The sequence below is a fragment of the Phyllobates terribilis genome, unplaced genomic scaffold (genome assembly GCF_046119375.1).
Source record: "Phyllobates terribilis strain yellow unplaced genomic scaffold, ASM4611937v1 Scaffold_22__1_contigs__length_20350403, whole genome shotgun sequence".
Classification (NCBI taxonomy): Eukaryota; Metazoa; Chordata; class Amphibia; order Anura; family Dendrobatidae; genus Phyllobates; species Phyllobates terribilis.
The window spans coordinates 12,480,476-12,492,607 of NW_027362782.1; positions in this window are offsets into that span (position 1 = coordinate 12,480,476).

Here is a 12,132-nt window from a genome sequence, read left to right on the forward strand (position 1 = left end):
ATTCCGCTGAAGTTTAAAAATGCTTCGGAACTCTTCCATTGTTCTCGGAATTCCGCTGAAGTTTAAAAATGCTTAAAATCTCTTACATTGTTCTCGGAATTCCGCTGAAGTTTAAAAATGCTTCGGAACTCTTCCATTGTTCTCGGAATTCTGCTGAAGTTTAAAAATGCTTCAGAACTCTTCCATTGTTCTCAGAATTCCGCTGACGTTTAAAAATGCTTCGGTACTCTTCCATTGTTCTCGGAATTCCGCTGACGTTTAAAAATGCTTCGGAACTCTTCCATTGTTATCGGAATTCCGCTGAAGTTTAAAAATGCTTTGGAACTCTTCCATTGTTCTAGGAATTCTGCTGAAGTCTAAAAATTCATCTGAACTCTTTCATTATTCTCGGAATTCGTGTGAATTTTAAAAATGCTTCGGAACTCTTCTATTGTTCTCGGAATTCCGCTGAAGTTTAAAAATGCTTAAAATCTCTTACATTGTTCTCGGAATTCCGCTGAAGTTTAAAAATGCTTCGGAACTCTTCCATTTTTCTCGGAATTCTGCTGAAGTTTAAAAATGCTTCGGTACTCTTCCACTGTTCTCGGAATTCCGCTGACGTTTAAAAATGCTTCGGTACTCTTCCATTGTTCTCGGAATTCCGCTGACATATAAAAATGCTTCGGAAATCTTGCATTGTTCTCGGAATTCTGCTGAACTTTTAAAATGCTTTGGAACTCTTCCATTGCTCTCGGAATTCGGGTGAAGTTTAAAAATGCTTCGGAACCCTTCTATTGTTCTCGGAATTCCGCTGAAGTTTAAAAATGCTTAAAATCTCTTCCATTGTTCTCGTAATTCTGCTCATGTTTAAAAATGCTTCGGAACTCTTCCATTGTTCTCGTAATTCCGCTGAAGTTTAAAAATGCTTCGGAACTCTTCCATTGTTCTCGGAATTCCGCTGACGTTTAAAAATGCTTCACAACTCTTCCATTGTTCTCGGAATTCCGCTGACTTTTAAAAATGCTTCGGAACTCTTCCATTGTTCTCCAAATTCTGCTGAAGTTTAAAAATGCTTCGGAACCCTTCCATTGTTCTCGGAATTCTGCTGAAGTTTAAAAATGCTTCAGAACTCTTCCATTGTTCTCAGAATTCGGCTGACGTTTAAAAATGCTTAGGAAATCTTCCATTGTTTTCAAAATTCCGCTGACGCTTAAAAATGCTTCAGAACTCTTCCATTGTTCTCGGAATTCCGCTGACGTTTAATAATGCTTCGCAACTCTTTCATTGTTCTCGGAATTCCGCTGACGTTTAAAAATGCTTCGGAACTCTCCCATTGTTCTCGGAATTCCGCTGACATATAAAAATGCTTCGGAAATCTTGCATTGTTCTCGGCATTCCGCTGACATTTAAAAATGCTTCGGAACTCTTCAATTGTTCTCGGAATTCTGCTGAACTTTTTAAATGCTTTGGAACTCTTCCATTGCTCTCGGAATTCGGGTGAAGTTTAAAAATGCTTCGGAACTCTTCCATTGTTCTCGTAATTCTGCTCATGTTTAAAAATGCTTCGGAACTCTTCCATTGTTCTCGTAATTCCGCTGAAGTTTAAAAATGGTTCGGAACTCTTCCATTGTTCTCGGAATTCCGATGACGTTTTAAAATGCTTCGGTACTCTTCCATTGTTCTCGGAATTCCGCTGACGTTTAAAAATGCTTCGGAACTCTTCCATTGTTATCGGAATTCTGCTGAAGTTTAAAAATGCTTCGGAACTCTTCCATTGTTCTAGGAATTCTGCTGAAGTCTAAAAATACATCTGAACTCTTCCATTATTCTCGGAATTCGTGTGAATTTTAAAAATGCTTCGGAACTCTTCTATTGTTCTCGGAATTCCGCTGAAATTTAAAAATGCTTAAAATCTCTTACATTGTCCTCGGAATTCCGCTGTAGTTTAAAAATGCTTCGGAACTCTTCCATTGTTCTCGGAATTCTGCTGAAGTTTAAAAATGCTTCAGAACTCTTCCATTGTTCTCAGAATTCCGCTGACGTTTAAAAATGCTTCGGAAATCTTCCATTGTTTTCAAAATTCCGCTGACGTTTAAAAATGCTTCAGAACTTTTCCATTGTTCTCCGAATTCTGCTGACGTTTAAAAATGCTTCGGAACTCTTCCATTGTTCTCGGAATTCCGCTGACATTTAAAAATGCTTCACAACTCTTCCATTGTTCTCGGAATTCCTCTGACTTTTAAAAATGCTTCGGAACTCTTCCATTGTTCTCCAAATTCCGCTGAAGTTTAAAAATGCTTCGGAACTCTTCCATTGTTCTCGGAATTCTGCTGAAGTTTAAAAATGCTTCGGAACTCTTCCATTGTTTTCAAAATTCCGCTGACGCTTAAAAATGCTTCAGAACTCTTCCATTGTTCTCGGAATTCCGCTGGTGTTTAATAATGCTTCGCAACTCTTTCATTGTTCTCGGAATTCCGCTGACGTTTAAAAATGCTTCGGAACTCTTCCATTGTTCTCGGAATTCCGTTGAAGTTTAAAAATGCTTCGAAACTCTTCCATTGTTCTCGGAATTCTGCTGAAGTTTAAAAATGCTTCGGAACTCTTCCATTGTTCTCGGAATTCCGCTGACATATAAAAATGCTTCGGAAATCTTGCATTGTTCTCGGCATTTCGCTGACGTTTAAAAATGCTTCAGAACTCTTACATTGTTCTCGGAATTCTGCTGACGTTTAAAAATGCTATGGAACTCTTCCATTGTTCTCGGAATTCCGTTGAAGTTTAAAAATGCTTCGAAACTCTTCCATTGTTCTCGGAATTCTGCTGAAGTTTAAAAATGCTTCGTAACTCTTCCATTGTTCTCAGAATTCCGCTGACGTTTAAAAATGCTTCGGTACTCTTCCATTGTTCTCTTAATTCCGCTGACATATAAAAATGCTTCGGAAATCTTGCATTGTTCTCGGCATTCCACTGACGTTTAAAAATGCTTCGTAACTCTTCAATTGTTCTCGGAATTCTGCTAAACTTTTAAAATGCTTTGGAACTCTTCCATTGCTCTCGGAATTCTGCTGAAGTTTAAAAATGCTTCAGAACTCTTACATTGTTCTCGGAATTCTGCTGACGTTTAAAAATGCTTCGGAACTCTTCCATTGTTCTCAGAATTCCGCTGAAGTTTAAAAATGCTTCGGAACTCTTCCATTGTTCTCGGAATTCTGCTGAAGTTTAAAAATGCTTCAGAACTCTTCCATTGTTCTCGGAATTCCGCTGACGTTTAAAAATGCTTTGGAACTCTTCCATTGTTCTCGGAATTCCGCTGAAGTTTAAAAATGCTTCGGAACTCTTCCATTGTTCTCAGAATTCTGCTGACGTTTAAAAATGCTTCGGAACTCTTCTATTGTTCTCGGAATTCTGCTGACGTTTAAAAATGCTTCAGAACTCTTCCATTGTTCTCGGAATTCCGCTGATGTTTAATAATGCTTCGGAACTCTTCCATTGTTCTCGGAATTCCTTTGAAGTTTAAAAATGCTTCGGAACTCTTCCATTGTTCTCAAAATTCTGCTGAAGTTTAAAAATGCTTCAGAACTCTTCCATTGTTCTCGGAATTCCGCTGACGTTTAAAAATGCTTCACAACTCTTCCATTGTTCTCGGAATTCCGCTGACTTTTAAAAATGCTTCGGAACTCTTCCATTGTTCTCCAAATTCCGCTGAAGTTTAAAAATGCTTCGGAACCCTTCCATTGTTCTCGGAATTCTGCTGAAGTTTAAAAATGCTTCAGAACTCTTCCATTGTTCTCAGAATTCCGCTGACGTTTAAAAATGCTTCGGAAATCTTCCATTGTTTTCAAAATTCCGCTGACGCTTAAAAATGCTTCAGAACTCTTCCATTGTTCTCGGAATTCCGCTGACGTTTAATAATGCTTCGCAACCCTTTCATTGTTCTCGGAATTCCGCTGACGTTTAAAAATGCTTCGGAACTCTTCCATTGTTCTCGGAATTCCGCTGACATATAAAAATGCTTCGGAAATCTTGCATTGTTCTCGGCATTCCGCTGACATTTAAAAATGCTTCGGAACTCTTCAATTGTTCTCGGAATTCTGCTGAACTTTTAAAATGCTTTGGAACTCTTCCATTGCTCTCGGAATTCGGGTGAAGTTTAAAAATGCTTCGGAACTCTTCTATTGTTCTCGGAATTCCGCTGAAGTTTAAAAATGCTTAAAATTTCTTCCATTGTTCTCATAATTCTGCTCATGTTTAAAAATGCTTCGGAACTCTTCCATTGTTCTCGTAATTCCGCTGAAGTTTAAAAATGGTTCGGAACTCTTCCATTGTTCTCGGAATTCCGATCACGTTTTAAAATGCTTCGGTACTCTTCCATTGTTCTCGGAATTCCGCTGACGTTTAAAAATGCTTCGGAACTCTTCCATTGTTATCGGAATTCTGCTGAAGTTTAAAAATGCTTCGGAACTCTTCCATTGTTCTAGGAATTCTGCTGAAGTCTAAAAATTCATCTGAACTCTTCCATTATTCTCGGAATTCGTGTGAATTTTAAAAATGCTTCGGAACTCTTCTATTGTTCTCAGAATTCCGCTGAAATTTAAAAATGCTTAAAATCTCTTACATTGTTCTCGGAATTCCGCTGTAGTTTAAAAATGCTTCGGAACTCTTCCATTGTTCTCAGAATTCCGCTGACGTTTTAAAATGCTTCGGAAATCTTCCATTGTTTTCAAAATTCCGCTGACGTTTAAAAATGCTTCAGAACTTTTCCATTGTTCTCCGAATTCTGCTGACGTTTAAAAATGCTTCGGAACTCTTCCATTGTTCTCGGAATTCCGCTGACATTTAAAAATGCTTCACAACTCTTCCATTGTTCTCGGAATTCCTCTGACTTTTAAAAATGCTTCGGAACTCTTCCATTGTTCTCCAAATTCCGCTGAAGTTTAAAAATGCTTCGGAACTCTTCCATTGTTCTCGGAATTCTGCTGAAGTTTAAAAATGCTTCGGAACTCTTCCATTGTTTTCAAAATTCCGCTGACGCTTAAAAATGCTTCAGAACTCTTCCATTGTTCTCGGAATTCCGCTGGTGTTTAAAAATGCTTCGGAACTCTTCCATTGTTCTCGGAATTCTGCTGACGTTTAAAAATGCTTCGGAACTCTTCCATTGTTCTCGGAATTCCGTTGAAGTTTAAAAATGATTCGAAACTCTTCCATTGTTCTCGGAATTCTGCTGAAGTTTAAAAATGCTTCAGAACTCTTCCATTGTTCTCGGAATTCCGCTGACGTTTAATAATGCTTCGCAACTCTTTCATTGTTCTCGGAATTCCGCTGACGTTTAAAAATGCTTCGGAACTCTTCCATTGTTCTCGGAATTCCGTTGAAGTTTAAAAATGCTTCGAAACTCTTCCATTGTTCTCGGAATTCTGCTGAAGTTTAAAAATGCTTCGGAACTCTTCCATTGTTCTCGGAATTCCGCTGACATATAAAAATGCTTCGGAAATCTTGCATTGTTCTCGGCATTTCGCTGACGTTTAAAAATGCTTCGGAACTCTTCAATTGTTCTCGGAATTCTGCTGAACTTTTAAAATGCTATGGAACTCTTCCATTGCTCTCGGAATTCTGCTGAAGTTTAAAAATGCTTCAGAACTCTTACATTGTTCTCGGAATTCTGCTGACGTTTAAAAATGCTTCGGAACTCTTCCATTGTTCTCGGAATTCCGTTGAAGTTTAAAAATGCTTCGAAACTCTTCCATTGTTCTCGGAATTCTGCTGAAGTTTAAAAATGCTTCGTAACTCTTCCATTGTTCTCAGAATTCCGCTGACGTTTAAAAATGCTTCGGTACTCTTCCATTGTTCTCTTAATTCCGCTGACATATAAAAATGCTTCGGAAATCTTGCATTGTTCTCGGCATTCCACTGACGTTTAAAAATGCTTCGTAACTCTTCAATTGTTCTCGGAATTCTGCTAAACTTTTAAAATGCTTTGGAACTCTTCCATTGCTCTCGGAATTCTGCTGAAGTTTAAAAATGCTTCAGAACTCTTACATTGTTCTCGGAATTCTGCTGACGTTTAAAAATGCTTCGGAACTCTTCCATTGTTCTCAGAATTCCGCTGAAGTTTAAAAATGCTTCGGAACTCTTCCATTGTTCTCGGAATTCTGCTGAAGTTTAAAAATGCTTCAGAACTCTTCCATTGTTCTCGGAATTCCGCTGACATTTAAAAATGCTTTGGAACTCTTCCATTGTTCTCGGAATTCCGCTGAAGTTTAAAATGCTTCGGAACTCTTCCATTGTTCTCAGAATTCTGCTGACGTTTAAAAATGCTTCGGAACTCTTCTATTGTTCTCGGAATTCTGCTGACGTTTAAAAATGCTTCAGAACTCTTCCATTGTACTCGGAATTCCGCTGATGTTTAATAATGCTTCGGAACTCTTCCATTGTTCTCGGAATTCCTTTGAAGTTTAAAAATGCTTCGGAACTCTTCCATTGTTCTCAGAATTCTGCTGAAGTTTAAAAATGCTTCAGAACTCTTCCATTGTTCTCGGAATTCCGCTGACGTTTAAAAATGCTTTGGAACTCTTCCATTGTTCTCGGAATTCCGTTGAAGTTTAAAAATGCTTCGAAACTCTTCCATTGTTCTCGGAATTCTGCTGAAGTTTAAAAATGCTTTGTAACTCTTCCATTGTTCTCAGAATTCCGATGACGTTTAAAAATGCTTCGGTACTCTTCCATTGTTCTTGGAATTCCACTGACATATAAAAATGCTTCGGAAATCTTGCATTGTTCTCGGCATTCCGCTGACGTTTTAAAATGCTTTGGAACTCTTCCATTGCTCTCGGAATTCTGCTGAAGTTTAAAAATGCTTCAGAACTCTTACATTGTTCTCAGAATTCTGCTGACGTTTAAAAATGCTTCGGAACTCTTCCATTGTTCTCAGAATTCCGCTGAAGTTTAAAAATGCTTCGGAACTCTTCCATTGTTCTCGGAATTCTGCTGAAGTTTAAAAATGCTTCGGAACTCTTCCATTGTTCTCAGAATTCCGCTGACATTTAAAAATGCTTCGGAAATCTTCCATTGTTCTCGGAATTCCGCTGACGTTTAAAAATGCTTCAGAACTCTTCCATTGTTCTCGGAATTCCGCTGGTGTTTAATAATGCTTCGCAACTCTTTCATTGTTGTCGGAATTCCGCTGAAGTTTAAAAATGCTTCGGAACTCTTCCATTGTTCTCGGAATTCTGCTGACGTTTAAAAATGCTTCGGAACTCTTCCATTGTTCTCGGAATTCCGTTGAAGTTTAAAAATGATTAGAAACTCTTCCATTGTTCTCGGAATTCTGCTGAAGTTTAAAAATGCTTCAGAACTCTTCCATTGTTCTCGGAATTCCGCTGACGTTTAATAATGCTTCGCAACTCTTTCATTGTTCTCGGAATTCCGCTGACGTTTAAAAATGCTTCGGAACTCTTCCATTGTTCTCGGAATTCCGTTGAAGTTTAAAAATGCTTCGAAACTCTTCCATTGTTCTCGGAATTCTGCTGAAGTTTAAAAATGCTTCGGAACTCTTCCATTGTTCTCGGAATTCCGCTGACATATAAAAATGCTTCGGAAATCTTGCATTGTTCTCGGCATTTCGCTGACGTTTAAAAATGCTTTGGAACTCTTCAATTGTTCTCGGAATTCTGCTGAACTTTTAAAATGCTATGGAACTCTTCCATTGCTCTCGGAATTCTGCTGAAGTTTAAAAATGCTTCAGAACTCTTACATTGTTCTCGGAATTCTGCTGACGTTTAAAAATGCTTCGGAACTCTTCCATTGTTCTCGGAATTCCGTTGAAGTTTAAAAATGCTTCGAAACTCTTCCATTGTTCTCGGAATTCTGCTGAAGTTTAAAAATGCTTCGTAACTCTTCCATTGTTCTCAGAATTCCGCTGACGTTTAAAAATGCTTCGGTACTCTTCCATTGTTCTCTTAATTCCGCTGACATATAAAAATGCTTCGGAAATCTTGCATTGTTCTCGGCATTCCACTGACGTTTAAAAATGCTTCGTAACTCTTCAATTGTTCTCGGAATTCTGCTAAACTTTTAAAATGCTTTGGAACTCTTCCATTGCTCTCGGAATTCTGCTGAAGTTTAAAAATGCTTCAGAACTCTTACATTGTTCTCGGAATTCTGCTGACGTTTAAAAATGCTTCGGAACTCTTCCATTGTTCTCAGAATTCCGCTGAAGTTTAAAAATGCTTCGGAACTCTTCCATTGTTCTCGGAATTCTGCTGAAGTTTAAAAATGCTTCAGAACTCTTCCATTGTTCTCGGAATTCCGCTGACATTTAAAAATGCTTTGGAACTCTTCCATTGTTCTCGGAATTCCGCTGAAGTTTAAAAATGCTTCGGAACTCTTCCATTGTTCTCAGAATTCTGCTGACGTTTAAAAATGCTTCGGAACTCTTCTATTGTTCTCGGAATTCTGCTGACGTTTAAAAATGCTTCAGAACTCTTCCATTGTACTCGGAATTCCGCTGATGTTTAATAATGCTTCGGAACTCTTCCATTGTTCTCGGAATTCCTTTGAAGTTTAAAAATGCTTCGGAACTCTTCCATTGTTCTCAGAATTCTGCTGAAGTTTAAAAATGCTTCAGAACTCTTCCATTGTTCTCGGAATTCCGCTGACGTTTAAAAATGCTTTGGAACTCTTCCATTGTTCTCGGAATTCCGTTGAAGTTTAAAAATGCTTCGAAACTCTTCCATTGTTCTCGGAATTCTGCTGAAGTTTAAAAATGCTTTGTAACTCTTCCATTGTTCTCAGAATTCCGATGACGTTTAAAAATGCTTCGGTACTCTTCCATTGTTCTTGGAATTCCACTGACATATAAAAATGCTTCGGAAATCTTGCATTGTTCTCGGCATTCCGCTGACGTTTTAAAATGCTTTGGAACTCTTCCATTGCTCTCGGAATTCTGCTGAAGTTTAAAAATGCTTCAGAACTCTTACATTGTTCTCAGAATTCTGCTGACGTTTAAAAATGCTTCGGAACTCTTCCATTGTTCTCAGAATTCCGCTGAAGTTTAAAAATGCTTCGGAACTCTTCCATTGTTCTCGGAATTCTGCTGAAGTTTAAAAATGCTTCGGAACTCTTCCATTGTTCTCAGAATTCCGCTGACATTTAAAAATGCTTCGGAAATCTTCCATTGTTCTCGGAATTCCGCTGACGTTTAAAAATGCTTCAGAACTCTTCCATTGTTCTCGGAATTCCGCTGGTGTTTAATAATGCTTCGCAACTCTTTCATTGTTGTCGGAATTCCGCTGAAGTTTAAAAATGCTTCGGAACTCTTCCATTGTTCTCGGAATTCTGCTGACGTTTAAAAATGCTTCGGAACTCTTCCATTGTTCTCGGAATTCCGTTGAAGTTTAAAAATGATTAGAAACTCTTCCATTGTTCTCGGAATTCTGCTGAAGTTTAAAAATGCTTCAGAACTCTTCTATTGTTCTCGGAATTCCGCTGACGTTTAATAATGCTTCGCAACTCTTTCATTGTTCTCGGAATTCCGCTGACGTTTAAAAATGCTTCGGAACTCTTCCATTGTTCTCGGAATTCCGTTGAAGTTTAAAAATGCTTCGGAACTCTTCCATTGTTCTCAGAATTCTGCTGACGTTTAAAAATGCTTCGGAACTCTTCTATTGTTCTCGGAATTCTGCTGACGTTTAAAAATGCTTCAGAACTCTTCCATTGTACTCGGAATTCCGCTGATGTTTAATAATGCTTCGGAACTCTTCCATTGTTCTCGGAATTCCTTTGAAGTTTAAAAATGCTTCGGAACTCTTCCATTGTTCTCAGAATTCTGCTGAAGTTTAAAAATGCTTCAGAACTCTTCCATTGTTCTCGGAATTCCGCTGACGTTTAAAAATGCTTTGGAACTCTTCCATTGTTCTCGGAATTCCGTTGAAGTTTAAAAATGCTTCGAAACTCTTCCATTGTTCTCGGAATTCTGCTGAAGTTTAAAAATCCTTTGTAACTCTTCCATTGTTCTCAGAATTCCGATGACGTTTAAAAATGCTTCGGTACTCTTCCATTGTTCTTGGAATTCCACTGACATATAAAAATGCTTCGGAAATCTTGCATTGTTCTCGGCATTCCGCTGACGTTTTAAAATGCTTTGGAACTCTTCCATTGCTCTCGGAATTCTGCTGAAGTTTAAAAATGCTTCAGAACTCTTACATTGTTCTCAGAATTCTGCTGACGTTTAAAAATGCTTCGGAACTCTTCCATTGTTCTCAGAATTCCGCTGAAGTTTAAAAATGCTTCGGAACTCTTCCATTGTTCTCGGAATTCTGCTGAAGTTTAAAAATGCTTCGGAACTCTTCCATTGTTCTCAGAATTCCGCTGACATTTAAAAATGCTTCGGAAATCTTCCATTGTTCTCGGAATTCCGCTGACGTTTAAAAATGCTTCAGAACTCTTCCATTGTTCTCGGAATTCCGCTGGTGTTTTGATAATGCTTCGCAACTCTTTCATTGTTGTCGGAATTCCGCTGAAGTTTAAAAATGCTTCGGAACTCTTCCATTGTTCTCGGAATTCTGCTGACGTTTAAAAATGCTTCGGAACTCTTCCATTGTTCTCGGAATTCCGTTGAAGTTTAAAAATGATTAGAAACTCTTCCATTGTTCTCGGAATTCTGCTGAAGTTTAAAAATGCTTCAGAACTCTTCCATTGTTCTCGGAATTCCGCTGACGTTTAATAATGCTTCGCAACTCTTTCATTGTTCTCGGAATTCCGCTGACGTTTAAAAATGCTTCGGAACTCTTCCATTGTTCTCGGAATTCCGTTGAAGTTTAAAAATGCTTCGAAACTCTTCCATTGTTCTCGGAATTCTGCTGAAGTTTAAAAATGCTTCGGAACTCTTCCATTGTTCTCGGAATTCCGCTGACATATAAAAATGCTTCGGAAATCTTGCATTGTTCTCGGCATTTCGCTGACGTTTAAAAATGCTTTGGAACTCTTCAATTGTTCTCGGAATTCTGCTGAACTTTTAAAATGCTATGGAACTCTTCCATTGCTCTCGGAATTCTGCTGAAGTTTAAAAATGCTTCAGAACTCTTACATTGTTCTCGGAATTCTGCTGACGTTTAAAAATGCTTCGGAACTCTTCCATTGTTCTCGGAATTCCGTTGAAGTTTAAAAATGCTTCGAAACTCTTCCATTGTTCTCGGAATTCTGCTGAAGTTTAAAAATGCTTCGTAACTCTTCCATTGTTCTCAGAATTCCGCTGACGTTTAAAAATGCTTCGGTACTCTTCCATTGTTCTCTTAATTCCGCTGACATATAAAAATGCTTCGGAAATCTTGCATTGTTCTCGGCATTCCACTGACGTTTAAAAATGCTTCGTAACTCTTCAATTGTTCTCGGAATTCTGCTAAACTTTTAAAATGCTTTGGAACTCTTCCATTGCTCTCGGAATTCTGCTGAAGTTTAAAAATGCTTCAGAACTCTTACATTGTTCTCGGAATTCTGCTGACGTTTAAAAATGCTTCGGAACTCTTCCATTGTTCTCAGAATTCCGCTGAAGTTTAAAAATGCTTCGGAACTCTTCCATTGTTCTCGGAATTCTGCTGAAGTTTAAAAATGCTTCAGAACTCTTCCATTGTTCTCGGAATTCCGCTGACATTTAAAAATGCTTTGGAACTCTTCCATTGTTCTCGGAATTCCGCTGAAGTTTAAAAATGCTTCGGAACTCTTCCATTGTTCTCAGAATTCTGCTGACGTTTAAAAATGCTTCGGAACTCTTCTATTGTTCTCGGAATTCTGCTGACGTTTAAAAATGCTTCAGAACTCTTCCATTGTACTCGGAATTCCGCTGATGTTTAATAATGCTTCGGAACTCTTCCATTGTTCTCGGAATTCCTTTGAAGTTTAAAAATGCTTCGGAACTCTTCCATTGTTCTCAGAATTCTGCTGAAGTTTAAAAATGCTTCAGAACTCTTCCATTGTTCTCGGAATTCCGCTGACGTTTAAAAATGCTTTGGAACTCTTCCATTGTTCTCGGAATTCCGTTGAAGTTTAAAAATGCTTCGAAACTCTTCCATTGTTCTCGGAATTCTGCTGAAGTTTAAAAATGCTTTGTAACTCTTCCATTGTTCTCAGAATTCCGATGACGTTTAAAAATGCTTCGGT